The sequence below is a fragment of the Euprymna scolopes genome, chromosome 16, assembly GCF_053919585.1.
Source record: "Euprymna scolopes isolate OS-2025 chromosome 16, ASM5391958v1, whole genome shotgun sequence".
In the NCBI taxonomy this organism is placed as follows: domain Eukaryota; kingdom Metazoa; phylum Mollusca; class Cephalopoda; order Sepiida; family Sepiolidae; genus Euprymna; species Euprymna scolopes.
Genome location: NC_136497.1, coordinates 17,253,925 through 17,269,367, shown reverse-complemented (window position 1 = coordinate 17,269,367; position 15,443 = coordinate 17,253,925). Strand labels below are relative to the sequence as shown.

The 15,443-nt window shown below is 33.5% G+C and overlaps 1 protein-coding gene across 4 annotated transcripts in view; it reads left to right on the top strand.

Annotated features, from left to right (window-relative positions):
* Positions 1–15,443, top strand: part of LOC145295859 (uncharacterized) — a 790,170-nt gene that overhangs the window by 621,779 nt on the left and 152,948 nt on the right. The window lies entirely within an intron of this gene.

Here is a 15,443-nt window from a genome sequence, read left to right as displayed (position 1 = left end):
GTGTGCTCGTGCGCGTTGCCGCTAGCTAACCATCTCCAAACAATTAGCAACAAATAAAAACTAAATAAATAAACAAAATCATAGCCCCCCCCGCCTCCGGACCTAAGCGAACACCCAACAGGTCAAGACATACTTATCAAGAAACCATCTCACCAACGAGACGCCAAAAACATTAACATTAAGACTCAAATTTTAATATACGCCCTCCTCCTACCCCCACATATTCCTCTTCCCCTCCATATATCCCTATGCTCTCAGCCACACCAGAAATTAACTTCCGAGACCCTCCCCCACAAGTTCCCTAAACTCCAAAACTAAAACATTACCGACATACCAAGCACCCCCTCCCACCTTTCCCCCTTATTCCCTTCCTGTTTTCTCCCGCTCTTCTCGCACCCCTCTCCTGTTCACTCTTTCACTCTTTCATCCCATAATAACGAACATTTCTGTACAAGTCTGAGGAAGCTACAGACGACCAAAAGAAAAACGGCCGGGTACCTGAAACAATAATGTAACTTAACAGAAAGATATGGTAATAAAAAATAAAACGCACATTTTCTTTACAACAGTATTGAGCACTTTCTTCAGTTTTTATTAATTACCATTTCTACTATATATATATATATATATATATATATATATATATATATATATATATATATATAGTCACCCACATAAAGTACAGTTTAGCAGCTCATCAGCGCGGCTAGACAAGCAACTACCTCAAGCCAGGATCGAAACCCGACCATCCAAACGACGTCGTCTAACCGCTGCGCTATTTGGCTGCTGCTATGTGGGCAGTGTATCAACAATGTTTTGACATTGTCAAAATACCTAAGCTGAATTTGTTTACACAAAGAGCATCGCTTAATATGCTAATGGTAATTTGTATATCAATATATATATATATATATATATATATATATATATATATATATATATAAATGCATATTCATGGCCAGCGAGCTATATGTTTTATTCCAGATGGATTTCATCAGGCTAAATAATAAAATACTAATAACTTCCGTCGGGGCAATCAAACATAAACGTGTCTGTGTAGTTTACTTGCAATAAATATATTTTTTCATCATATTACTAACCGTTATTTGTATATTGGTTACTGTTGACTTACATGCTGAAACGTACATGCAATATATTATTTTACTGTTTAATATTTTATTTGCATATAAATGAAAATATATATATATGCATGTATATAATATTTTAGAAATATGTCCATTGTATAGGTATCTTTTACGCTACTGCTAAGTTCTACCTACGTATTGAGCACCGTTGAAGTTAATATATTATATCATGTTATAATATTGTGTTTATATACATTTGTTAATCACATTTTCACCCCAAACAAGGCACAGTGTCACTTGAACATTTACATTACACTTGAACTTCTGCATGTCAGTACAGTCGGGGAAACAAGCACTATTACTATTGAAGTTCCTAAATGCCAGAAAGCCATATGCTTTAATAGCTGCTTTCTTTGAACAGCTAGACTTTAGAATTCTCCTTTCTGCCACCTGTTTCCCTGACTGTTCTGATATGCAGAAGTTTAAATGTAACGTAAACTAGCATCTTGTTAATCTTTCATAAACATAGTTCCAATTAGTGGCCATTTACGTCAAAGTGGCCATATGTCTTGATGGGATGAACGTGAGTAAAAATTAAAAAATAGAATAATTAAAGTTGAAACTTTAACAATGTAAGAAATATATTAATACATTTCCCCTAATTTAACTTTCTTTTGTCTATTTTAAAGGATTTTAAAGAGCATATGTGTGTCAATTTGAAAAGAGGCGTTTTTATTGGTTCTTTGATTTTCTTTTTACGTATTTTGAACTAGATTCAGTGCAGTTAAATTATCATTCTTCGGGAGACCTCTGACCCTGCCGAAGTCGCAGTAGTCCTGATCGTCTTTCCTCCAAGTGTTCTTTATAGGATTCTTCCGCACCGTAGGCCTCGTTTATCGGGTTGATATGACCTCTGACCCCGTCGATGTCGCAATAGTCGTGATCGTCCTTCCTCCGAGAGTTCCTCATGGGATTCTTCCGCGGCGTAGTTGATATGCCGGTGTCCGCTGAAAATAATTAGCTCCTCATAAAAGAAAAGACAAACAGAGATGTTTCTAATCTACTCAAATTAATTCACGAAATTTACAAGTGTGTTACATATGTACAATTGTTCAGTTCGATCTCATTACACAAAAAAACAGCGCCGGTCAAGGGGGTGAAATCTCCTTGAGTGGTGTCTACTTTCTCGAGATTCGGCTTAAATCTGAGATTTTTGGCGCGGGCATTTGCTTATATCTCGAGGAAAGGGTTGGTTTTGGTAAACCGCTAGACCAATCATCGATCAGCACGTCATTCCGGGTGAGTCCCGATGCCTTGCACGACTTGAGAATTTGTGACCATCACTCAATTTCATTCACATGCTCGAAGGGGTTTACAGTTTGACCCCCGGCTTATCTCGTACTCAAAAAGCCAGACGTCCTTGAGTTGGATTTCGCCAGACCAAGAACGAAATTACATTTCGTTCTAGCTTTCAACTGACATCCCTTGTCATTTTTCTCAAACAATAAAAGTATCTGTCCGTTCTACAAAATACAATAAATTCATCCTTTAAGCTAGGTTACCCGCCGCTGCCCGGGCACCCAATAATGCTTAACAGTTAATATCAGCCTAGTTGCCCGGTCTTACTCAGTGTGTCGGGGGTCTCAATCTCCCACAATGGGGAGCTCCACCGGTCCCAGAGGCGGTCACGCCACAGAGGATTGTCACGTGATTAACGGTTCGAATCCAGTTCGTTTCACAAAAATCACTCTCACTTAAGATGTTTGCAACTTTCACGTGGTCCCTCCAGTAATCCCCAATATCTTTCAAAAAAGAACTCTGACTAGAAAAATATCGGAGAAACCAATGGCAACAATATAATCTTTGGATTTATATGATATGTTGGTGATGATGAATTATCGTGTATATTGCGTCATATTTGGGTTGTTGAATCTCTGTCCGATTTGACAGTTATTTATAAAATTCAGAAACTCATCTGTAATTAAATGAACACTTTTCTTCGTCTCTCTCTCTTTCTCTCTCTCTCCATCTCTCTCTCTCTCTCTCTCTCTTACATGAATGTCTTGTCTATAATGGCATATCACTGCATGTTTTCTTTCCAAATTGTCTGACGTATTCCCTGTTCCGTTAGTTTAGTGTGTCGCATCAATTCACCATTTTAGTATATTTTTGTAATACAGATTTCCATCTTAGAATCTTCGCCCCAAGAATTTTCAGATTGTTTTTCTCCTACCTATATACTAGATCATTTCAAGACTAAGGTCAATCAGCAGCTCATGTCTTTACTATGCTTATGTTTGTTATTCTTAACTCCTTAAGTCAAGTGACTTCATGCCTCTTCTGGATCGTTTTCCAAACAAAACTAGAACAGTATTATTACATATCCTTAAATATGCATAAGAATTCCTATAGATTTATTGTAACATTAAATTACAAAGTTAATGAAATGTGTTTTTATATAATAAACACGTAAAAATAAAACGCAGAGTTATCAGTCCAATTAAAATGAACATACTCCATACACGTCTGATAGTTTATTTGTTGTGATAGAGAATAGCCTCATGTATAAGAAAGTGTTTGATATGATCGAAAGAATCGAATTTACGAGAATCAGAAAGCGCAATGAATGTAATATATGAACATCAAGAAAAAATTGGATTAAAAAGAAATACGGAAATTCATTTATCATTAGGTTGAATAGATGCTGGGTTTTAATGTTAGCAATGTCATTTTAATGTAGTTTCAAAATGTTGATATAGCAATAATTATAGGGGAACATAATCGACAGTATTTCCTTCAACAATATTAGAAAAAAAATATGGTATAAACTCATTCAAATAAACAATGAAACGTCAGCATAATATAAAGATGTTGAAATATTTTTTCGTTTGTTCTAATCGATCTGTAACACCTTAAGAAAGTTGGAAATTTTTTATCAAATTTTCACACCGTGAATCAGTTTGTCAGTTTGTTGAAGGTTTATGATCTATTCTTCAAACAAAACTTTCGAAAAACTGTTTAATCTATTTTCCCAATAATATATATATATATATATATATATATATATATATATATATATATATATATATATATACTAGCAAAAGTACCTGTCGTTGACTGGGTTCAAAAACAGCCTTCAAAAATGGACTCTGATTTATGAAAGTATGATAGGTTATGAAAAGGAAGGGTTGTAAAGAGATAGCTTCGAATTTGGGGGTATTAAAACCAAAACAAAATATGATGAAAGTAAAAATAAAATAGATAAACCCCATAATTTATTATGCCATACCTGTTTACACTGAAACACTTATCACAATATTCTGCGAATATATATTAAAAAACCTTGTTAAACTTTGTGACATATTTCCATTCTATGGAGGTCAGGTGCGAACGAACACCCATAATTTTATTTTACCATATTTCTTCAAACTGAAACATAATTATCAAAGTATACTTACGCAGATAGATATAAAAGTCTTTATTAAAGTTTATGCCTATTTCCATTCTATGGAGGCAAGGCGCGAACGCAGACCCCACAATTTTATTATACCATCCCCATTTAAGTTAAAACATACTTATCAAAGTATTCTTATGTATATCTATATCAAAAACACTTGTAAACGTTTTTTTTTATTTCCATACTTTGTAGACCAGGCGCGAAGGCAGACCCCACAATTCTAATGAACCACCCTTCCGCCAGATCAAACATACCCATTCCTGTGTCTCGATACATCTTCTATCATTATATCTAATCAGCTTTTAAAATAGTCAACCATATATGAGTCTATTCGTGACCAGACAGACACACACACACATACACACACGCAGACATTCAGCCCGGCGTTGACCGGGTGTTTGGAGGTGTATGCTGAGCAAAAAATACCAAAAAATACGGTCAATTTTTTTTTAATTTGACCCCTATAGAATTTATTGTTTTGGGCTCAAATCAAATTATTAAGTTACATGCATGTTCACGGAACCTTTATCTAAAATGTCAAGTGTTTAGACCCCAAATTGTCGGAGGAGTTTGGTAGAGTTCTCAAAGGTAAAATCGTTGAACTTTGACCCCTTAATCGCCAAATATCTGGCCCAAATCCGATCACATCGATTTTTCCAAATCTCAGTACACTGTATATCAAATTTCGAGTCTGTAGACTAAACATTGACAGAGTTATTGCTTAGGGAAATGTACACAGACAAAAACACACACACACGTTCACTTTTATAGATATACTAGCATGGGTGCCCGGCGTTGCCCGGGTGTTTGGAGGTGTATGTTAAGCAAAAAAAGGGTCATTTTTTTAAATTTGACCCCTATTATGACCCCTTAAAATTTATTCTTTTAGGCTCAAATCAAGTTATTTAGTTAGATGCATGTCCACGGAACCTTTATCCAAAATTTTAAGTGTTTAGACCCAAAATTGTCGGGGCAGTTTAGTAGAGTTTTCAAAGGTCAAATCGTGGAACTTTGACCCCTTAACAGAAAAATTTCTGGCCGAAACCCGATCACATAGATTTTCCAAAATCTCAGTACCCTGCATATCAAATTTTGAGTCTGTAGACTTAAAATTGACAGAGTTATTGCGTAGGGAAATGTACACAGACGCACACGCACACACACGCACACACACAGACACGTTCACTTTTATAGATATATAGACTTGGCAGATCAACGAAAACACTTTTGAAACATAAACATTACACGCAAACATCCTCTGTAAAACGTAAGTGTTACAGACTAATTAACATGGTACTTTAAGTTTTAGACGTAGAAAATCTGATTTTAAACTTAAAACTTAACTTTAAAGCTTAACTGACTAATAAAAATATATTTCTTGAGTGTAATAGGCAAATTAACAGAGATATAAATATTTTTGTGGAAAACGTAAGCGTTACAGTCTAACGAACAGGCTATTCAAAAACTTAAGCTTTGGCGCTAGTAATATAAACACACGCTTATAACAACGATAAAATTTAAATGTGTTACAGACCAACGAAAATATTATTCTAATGCATAGCGGCTTAGAGTGCTTCTTTTGAATATGCATCCATTCAAACTCAATTTCAACCTGAGGCGTGACAGACCGTCTGATTGCTTTTCTCTAATTGAGGAGCAACACGCATCTAAAAGCTGAAAGGACAACATAAAAAGCCGATGAAATGAGTTGAACAGATCCTTTCTTGTATAAGTAAGCCTCGGTTTCGCACGGGAAGTATAGTAGACGATTAGGCGACAAGGTTATTATTTTTTTCTTTTTATCTGACGTCAATTTTTTCGTCAAATGAAGACAATTAAAAGAATGTTTAATTGGTCTCACATGTTCAAAAACCTGTTGTAGAATTGCTGGATTATTTAAACAAAACAAAACGATAGAAAGAAAACGACATTTAAAAAATGTGTACATTCAATCTGTACAGTTGACGATATAAATCCTATTTCAATGTTAACTGTGGCAGGTCGAAGAGAATGCTATTCAAAACTGGAGCTTAATAAGCTAGTAAATATGCAATTCCAAATTTAAGCCTGATAGGACAAAGTAAATTCTATTACAAATCGAAGCTTAATGGACCGACAAAAATGTCATTTTAAATTTGACAGGACGAAGGGAATGCTATTCAAAACTGAAGTCTAATAAACCGAACATAATGCTACTTCAATCAGAAGCGTACCAATCTTACCGTATTGGCATGCTGGTTCTCGTTAGTTCATCGAAATTAAGCAACGTGGATGTTTGCTAATAACAGATGGGTGATCATTTGGAAACGCTAGGCGCTGTGGGTCATCTTCGGGTTGCACAGACGGCTAGGGCCACTTGCGAAATTGACATTCGCTATAAACTTGAGAAACCCGACATAGCCCAACCAGAGCTAATACCACATCGGGTATTATCTTTTCATGGCAGGGCGACGGTAGTAGATAAAACTTAAGCATGATAAGCCAACATGATAACATTCTATTTAAATCTGAAACGTGGCAGTCAACAGCGATACCATCTAAAACTGAACATTGTGAGACCGACGACGAATATGCTATTTATAATTTGAGCATGGCAGACAAACGGATATACTGTTTCAACCTAAAATATGTCAGATTAACGAAAGTTTTATTTATAAATAAAATGTCACACACCGAATCTAGAACAGGATGCATCCGTGTAATATGAGCGTACAGCAATGAAATATCTACTTCACCTAAAGTGTGATGGATCGAAAAAAATGCTACTTCAAACTTAAATCTATTAGATCCATTGTGTAGAAGCATATGAAATCTATATGTATATATATATATATATATATATATATATATATATATATATATATATATATATATATAAATGAGATGTGTAAGATTGGTATATAGAATAGATTTAGAAAGCTATCACAATGCGAGAAATGGAATGAAGCCGGTGTTGGTGAGGAAAGACGAAACCAAGTGACAATTTGCAAATCCAAATGTATATATATATATATGTGTGTGTGTGTGTGTGTATGTGTATGTGTGTGTGCGTTTCTCTCTATATATATGAATATTTAACCAATTGTGTTATATATCACTATGTCTTACTTGAAGAGGTATACTATGTGTGGCAATGATCCATGATATATTTCGGGGAAGTCCCTTTCTCAAACGGTGGATGTTAAACATCTATGCAAACCGTGCTAGATAGAAAGATAAAATAAAGATGGCTTTGCAGTATATCGCAGCAAATATAGGGATGATATGTGTAGCGTGTTTTTAGTAATTGACATTATTATTTTTAGATTATTATTGTCAGATGTTTTCTTTTCATAATTTTCTTTACATATTTTTATTTTACTTTCTTTTATTTAGTCTTTTTTATTTATTTTCTTTTTTAAAATTAGTTTGATGGTTTAGTTTACATATTCGATATAACAACCTGGTATATGTAAGTCAAGCGGTTCGCTCGATTGAATGGGTTAAATATAGAGAGATATAGAGGAAGAGGGAAGGAAAGGAAGGGAATGTAGTGTCGTTGATCAACTATTGCAGTTTGAATTTGAATGAGTTTAAGAGATATAGAAAGATAGAAAGAGAGAGGGAGACACGAAGGGGGGAATACGTGGAAATGCAGTGTTGTAGATGCTAAAGTTTATGTATTCTTTGGACATTCTATCCTTTGTAGTTACCTTTTATGCGATTAGAAATGAAACGTTTTTCATTCTTGCACAATTTTCCATATCCACTTATTAAAATTAGAAGATTTAAAATATGTCTGTATATATAAGATAATCTCTGAAGAATCTTTAGTGTTTATCATTATATTTTTTTAAGTTTAATTTATTTATATTTTTGTCGTGCGTAGCCCTTTAATAATAACTAACAGAACCCGTGAAAATTCCACTGTAAATAAAAACACCATTACATAAGCAAACAATAGAATGTCCTTTAATAGAATAATCAGTGCAATATTAGTTCCGATAAAACCGGAAATTAAAAAAATAAATATCTTTCTAGCCAAATATGGAGAACTGTTGAAATATATATTACAAAAATAGAACTATAGTAAGACCTCATTTTTTCTAGAGATTATAATTTAATCAAAGTGACTTGTAAATCAGTTTGCAATAACTATGTCCTAATCTTTTCTAGATAATTTGATAATTTGGCATGTAAGTAATACGGTTTGATAGAAACAGGCAACATGCCAGATTTTGCAATTTGTTCATAGTGATAAGAAAGTGGACAGAATTAGTAAGGAGTGCGATTGGTGGGATTTTGTGAAAGAAAAAAATAAAAGTGTAGGATCTTGGCAGATTATATGGCAACATTTGCAAATATAAATCCACATCATGGGATGACATATGTAGAATTGGAAACCTCAACAAATAGAAACAATTTCACGACTAAAAATAGCAGGCTCGCTACTTTTTACCACTTCATTAAAACCCACAAAATCACCTCAACCCCACAAATTAAACCAATAGGATCAAGCATTGAAGAATCCCTGTACAAGATCCCATGGCTTCTCAAACAACTATTCAACCCCTTACATTCTTCCTTCCCTGAGCACGTCATCAGTTTCGATGAAGCACTCCGCTGTCTACACACCTTCTTACCACAGAAACTTAAACAAAACAATGTAGTTGCCTTCTACACTACATTACCGGCACATCCAGCAATCACATCTCCTCCAATGACATACTGCTTCGGCCTCATCCCCTCAGACATCGATAAGCTCTTACTCATAATAGTAGATAAACCATTCTTCAACTCCAGCACCAATAATACAGACAAATAACAGGATGGCCTATGGGTTACAGTCTCTCATGCCTACTGGCCATTTTGTATAGATTAGAACGTCGAGTCCTCAACACCTGCAATTCGGTCACATTTCTTTCAAGATATGTCGACGACGTCCTTATCCTCACATCATCACGCGCCAATGATGACAACATCTGCACCATATTCTTCATTACCGACTCACACATAGAATTCACCGTTGAACACCCCGGTGGTGATGGATCCATATAACTCCTAGATTTTAACCTCAAAATATCAGGCGAGTATCACCACAAAATTTTATAGAAAGGCAGCCAGTCAAAACATATTCGTACGTTATAAGCCGACCCTCCCTACTAAGGCCATAATTGGATACGCAGCGAATGAGGTCACCCGCATCCAAAACAAGTGCAGAAAAACAGCAGCCAAGACAAAATGCACTAAACAGTTTCATCAAATGCCTCCAACAAATGGATACCCCAGCACTGTCACCAAAGACCTCTGTAACTAAAAAAAACGTGTAGGAAGCTTCCTTTCCGATATCTGCTTCCTTAAAATCTCCACATCAGCGACAAGATCACGACAGCTATCCGTAAGGCTATCAGAAGGGAAGGCCTTAATATTCAACTGGCTCACTCAGGACCATCCCTTAGATAGTAGCTATCCAAACGCAAGCGCAATGATGACCTACCACCGTGCACACTAGCTAATTGCCCTATGTACCCCGCAACCATTTGTCACTATAGACGGTCGGTCTGAAAAAAGTCACTATAGATGGTCAGTCTGAAAAAAGTCACTATAGACGGTCGGTCTGAAAAAAGATTTACGTGGGCAGCACCATGAGGCCCCTAAATATAAGTATCAAAGAACACACAGACACAAACATCATCATTCAATAAACACCTCAATATCTGAAGAAACGCCAATATATTTATTTAAGTAGATATTTTAGTCACAGAATGCAATATTGGGAATCTTCGTATAAAAGAATTACTACTAACATGTAACATTGGAATTCGGCTCATCATTTATATAACTTCCAACACAGTTATTTCATTAAACCCTACTATCCTTACCTTCTAGACTTGATTTAACTACACAACTACACCCTCTATTACACTACATGGCTAACCTACTAGTACAAATATGGCGTTACTACAAGACCCGCACTCATAAAAGTAAACTCATAATAGAAAAGCAGACACATAAACAAACACTATAACCCTAATCCTTAATTTACACTAAAACACCTAATCAAATCAAGCTAATCATTAATAAACACAATTAAATACACTTAATTACACTTCCTATTAGGAAAATATATTAATAACATTTAAACCAAATAATATAAATAACAATACAATTTATTAAAAGAATAATTATAAGAATAATAATAAGAAAACACGACTTAAATTATAAATAAAAAATATAAATAAAATTTAAAACATTAATAAAACCAAAGATAGATAACAAGGGCTAGATGGACAGCTAAAGTACATATCATAACTGACACCACCACTAAATGAATTATACAAATACTCCCACTATCAACAGTTTCACACGTACTAACAAACTGTAATATATATATATATATATATATATATATATATATATATATATATATATATATATATATATATATATATATAAAGGAAAATAAATAAATTAATGACAATTAACTAGTAAACGAGCCTAGGATTAATAATCAATTATGCCAGGCTTTCATATAACAACAACCATTATTATTAAAGGGCAACTCGCAACTGTTAACTTTAACCAGTGGATATTGGCAATTGTGTACGAATGAAAACCGTTTATTTCTAATCGCGTAAAGTGTGAATAAAATAGATAGAATGTCCAAAATATAAATATACCTTAGTATCTACAGCACTAAGTGTATCTGAATCGGCCATTAAAAATGCCGTATATGAATTTGAATAAATCAACTTACTTATAACTTAGCTTATAACTACTTGAAAAATGTAATTCAAACCTTATTTTTTCAATTAAAGGTGCAAAGACAAAAATTTAAAAAAAAAAATAAAGTTTAGTAGCAAATTATGCAATATTTGTTTTTTTTTTTTAAATCGGTTTTCTTTAAAAAATGATTTAAAGAAAATCAACGATATTTTACTTACTTTGATTATAAAAAATATATAGCAATTCAAAAAAACAATTTAACTATAAAAAATTCTATTCAATGTGTAGCTCCATTGTTTATTTTTAAGAATTTATCCATATTTATACTTATATTCCATGTCCTTCTTAAATAAAATACTTTTTAAACAAGGACTCCAAAAAAGAAAATAACGCGAACTCATTTTTTGACTGTTCAAATAAAGGGAGACAAATCTCTGATTTTTTCGCGATTATCTTACGGTGACTTATAAGCGCCATAATTAATATCTCTTTTTATTGCGTGCTGTTAACCAAAAGTAGTATTTTGGGGCCTACGTATGTGAAAAAAAGCATACATTCACTTATAAGTCTTTGCCGTTAAAGCAAACACCCATTCGACCTACTTTTCTTAATTCTCTTAATGAAATACACGAGGTTTTGATTACTATATTTTATTTCTACTTTACCGAGTGATTTTTTTTAATATCTAAAAAAGAAAACATTGAATGAAATAGAAAAAATGGTCGTCAGCGTCCTGTATTTACTTGAAAATATAAGCATAACATGAGCTTTCATAAAAAAATCAACGTGGTTTAAAAAAAAAGGTTTACACTTTGGACTTTACAGGTAAATTTCCAAAAAACACTTCTTTTTTTGTTTTAAATTAGAATATTTTATTTATTGATTTGTTATCTTCAATTTGTGATATATAAAACTTTGGTGAGTAAATTAATTATTAAAATTTTAATAGACATTTAAAAATGGGGGAAGGTGAATTAAAAAATAAACGTTTGTCTAAAATATTATATTCGGTTTACTGGAAAGCGCATAAAATTTTACATTGACTCTGAAAATATCGTAAAAATTGAACCAATAGAATAATTTTGATAGATTTTTAAAGTTTAAAAATTGAAAAAACTTTCACTCGTAAAATTCAATTGATGTCATACGTAAAAAAAAATAGCTGGTCGAACGCGCACCGGCACTTTGTAAACATTGTGTTTTTTTTAAATAAAAAATAATATTTCTATTATTTTAAAAAAAAAACTTTAATAATTTATTTTGGGAGTATAATCTATACAGAAAATAAACAACCCACTTTAAAAAGAGAAATTACGAGTTTTTTATATTTTATTCGCAGTTTTCTGTAAGTGGTGTCAAAAGTTCCCAAAATAATTCTGATACACCTACTACAGCACTGATTGTCTTGTATTTCCCCGTATTCCTCCGCTTATCTGTCTCCCCCCCTCTCCCCCCTCTCCCCCTCTCCCCCTCTCTCTCTCTCTCTCTCTTTCTATCTTTCTATATATCTTAACCTCATCAAATCCAGACTTCAACAGTTGATCGAGACCACCTCATCCCCCTCTCTCTCCCTATTCCACCTTCGTCTCTCTCTCTCTCTCTCTCTCTCTCTCTCTCTCTCTCTCTCTCTCTCTCTCTCCATAACCCATTCAAGCAAGCGATCCCCTTGACTTACATACACAGGGCTGTTTCATCGAATAAGTATACCAAACAATCAAACCAATAAATGAAAAAGAAAAAAGGAAATAAAATAAATTTTTAAAATATGTAAAAAGCAAATCATAAAAACAAAAAATCTAACAATAATAACAAAATAATGTCAATTATTTAAAACACGCTACACATACCCCCTTCCATATATTTGCTGCGATATACTGCAAAGTCATCTTTATTTTACCAATTCATCTAACATTGTTTGAATTGATCTGTAATATCCACCATTTAAGAAAGGGTCTTTCGCGAAATATTGTAATGTTATGACCCTTTAGGTTGTGATCATAGCGTAGTATCTGTTAACTGTGGCAAGCGGGAGCAATAGTCAAAACATTATTATTATTGTTATTGTATTCTTATTAATTGATTTGAGCGACGGATGCTTGCTGGATCAGTTATTATGATTAGAAGAATAAACAATTACATTGCGAAAGAAATGATTGACGTGTAAATCGCAAAAGGAATGCGAAAATAAAAAATAGATGTAAACATTATTTTGGGGTTTTGAATAAACAAAGTACTAGGTGGATTAGATTGATATGAGACACGTAATTAGGTTACGTAAGAGAACACGTGATGTAGTTAGTTTGGGAGAGATTCAGAGAGTTGAGGATTGACCACCAGAGCAGATAGACGTCTAGACAGGGGTGGACAGACAGCTAGGAGCGGGCTGTATGAACAGAAAATGTAGACTAACTGCAGATCCTGTGAAAACAAATTGAGACAACTGTAATAAATTTATATTACAAAAATATAGAGTTGTTTTAATGGTTTCACAAATAAGAACAGTTGTCTCAATTATATGGTGCTTATCGCTTCATGGTTCGTCACGGAGCAGCAGGAAGTTAAAAGAACTCTTCAAGAAAAAGGTATGAAGCATATATTATTCTTCTTACTTATGAACTGTAAAAATATCCCGTGCGATAAGTCTGATACAACATGACTCAGTTCACACGTCAATATCATGTCCTCCTGGCTAAACAACATACATACGATTTATACGTTTATTATCTGTCTGTTAAAAGAATAATATCTTACATCCACTAGATAACACATGACACGTTTTAATATATAATCTCCTCCAATATAAACCAATATACAACAATATATCATGGAATTTGTCACACACAGTATACCTCTTCAAGAAAGACATACTGATATATAACACAATTCAATAAATATTTATATATATAAATATATGGACACATATATATATACTTATTTATTTGTAATTTGCCATGGGTTTTTTGCCTATCTTCCTCAACACCGACTACATTCTATTCCTTACATTGTTATAGCCTTCTGAATCTTATATATATATATATATATATATATATATATACTAGCATTCTGCATGACGTGGCATGACCGAAAATATGCTTAAATATGAGATTTTAGTGTATTGAGATTTTACATTCATTACTATAGAGGCAATTTTCGATTGATTATATCATTGTACCCAATATATAGTAGTGATTTTAAAAGGTTTTTAAAATATATGACTTGCATGTCATCAGCTCGAATCGAAACCAAAACATCTAGCTCTTCTGTGTTAATCATTTCCATATGAACTTAGTCTACATGCATATCAAACGTTTTAAAATTAACGTGGTTAAACGTATAAATATACATGTGCGCATGTGTAGAAAATACGCGTTTAGTCGACATATGTTTGTTTACTCTTAGCAACTATGTTCTGCAGCTAAAAATTAAATCGAATTTGTTTCACATGTCCGAATCCTCTATATATCAAGTTTCAAGTCTGTAGACTAAGTAACTGCGGAGTAGTTTGGTAGAGACCTTCTTGCACACAAACTCACAGAGAAAAGCTTACTTTATATACCTGTATATATACGTGTGCGTGTGTGGACGAGAGAGATTGTGTGTGTGCCGTAATACTTTAATTGTTAAAATAACAACGATAACATTAAATGAGACTTGAAATGATGCTTCACTTTACATACGCCTGTTTTTCCTCCTTTTACATATAACATTGCTAGGGATGTGTATGAATCTGCAGAAATATATACACACGTATTCTCTATTTTATTTATTCATGTATTTATAAATACATAGATATTTACGAACACGTATACAAAGTTATTTACGAACACGTATTTCGTCGTCATTACGGCTCATTAACGTACCTCATTATGGCAAGATTCGAACCCACGACCACATTACAATTGTAGTCGGATGCATAAACCATTACTAAAAGAAGAGCCTGCCTGATATGATGTGCTATTTATCGCTTATTAATCTATGTCGTAATATTTTTGTTATGTAATAGTATCATTGGTATAAATTAGGTCCCTAGGCCTTACAAAATTGTCTCCCTTTGAGTGCGCATGCGTTTCCACCCCTACATAGGGTTTCTCGCCTCTTTTTTAGAGACGTGTGCACAAACATAAACACACACACGCACACACACACACACACACATATATATATATATATATATATATATATATATATATATATAT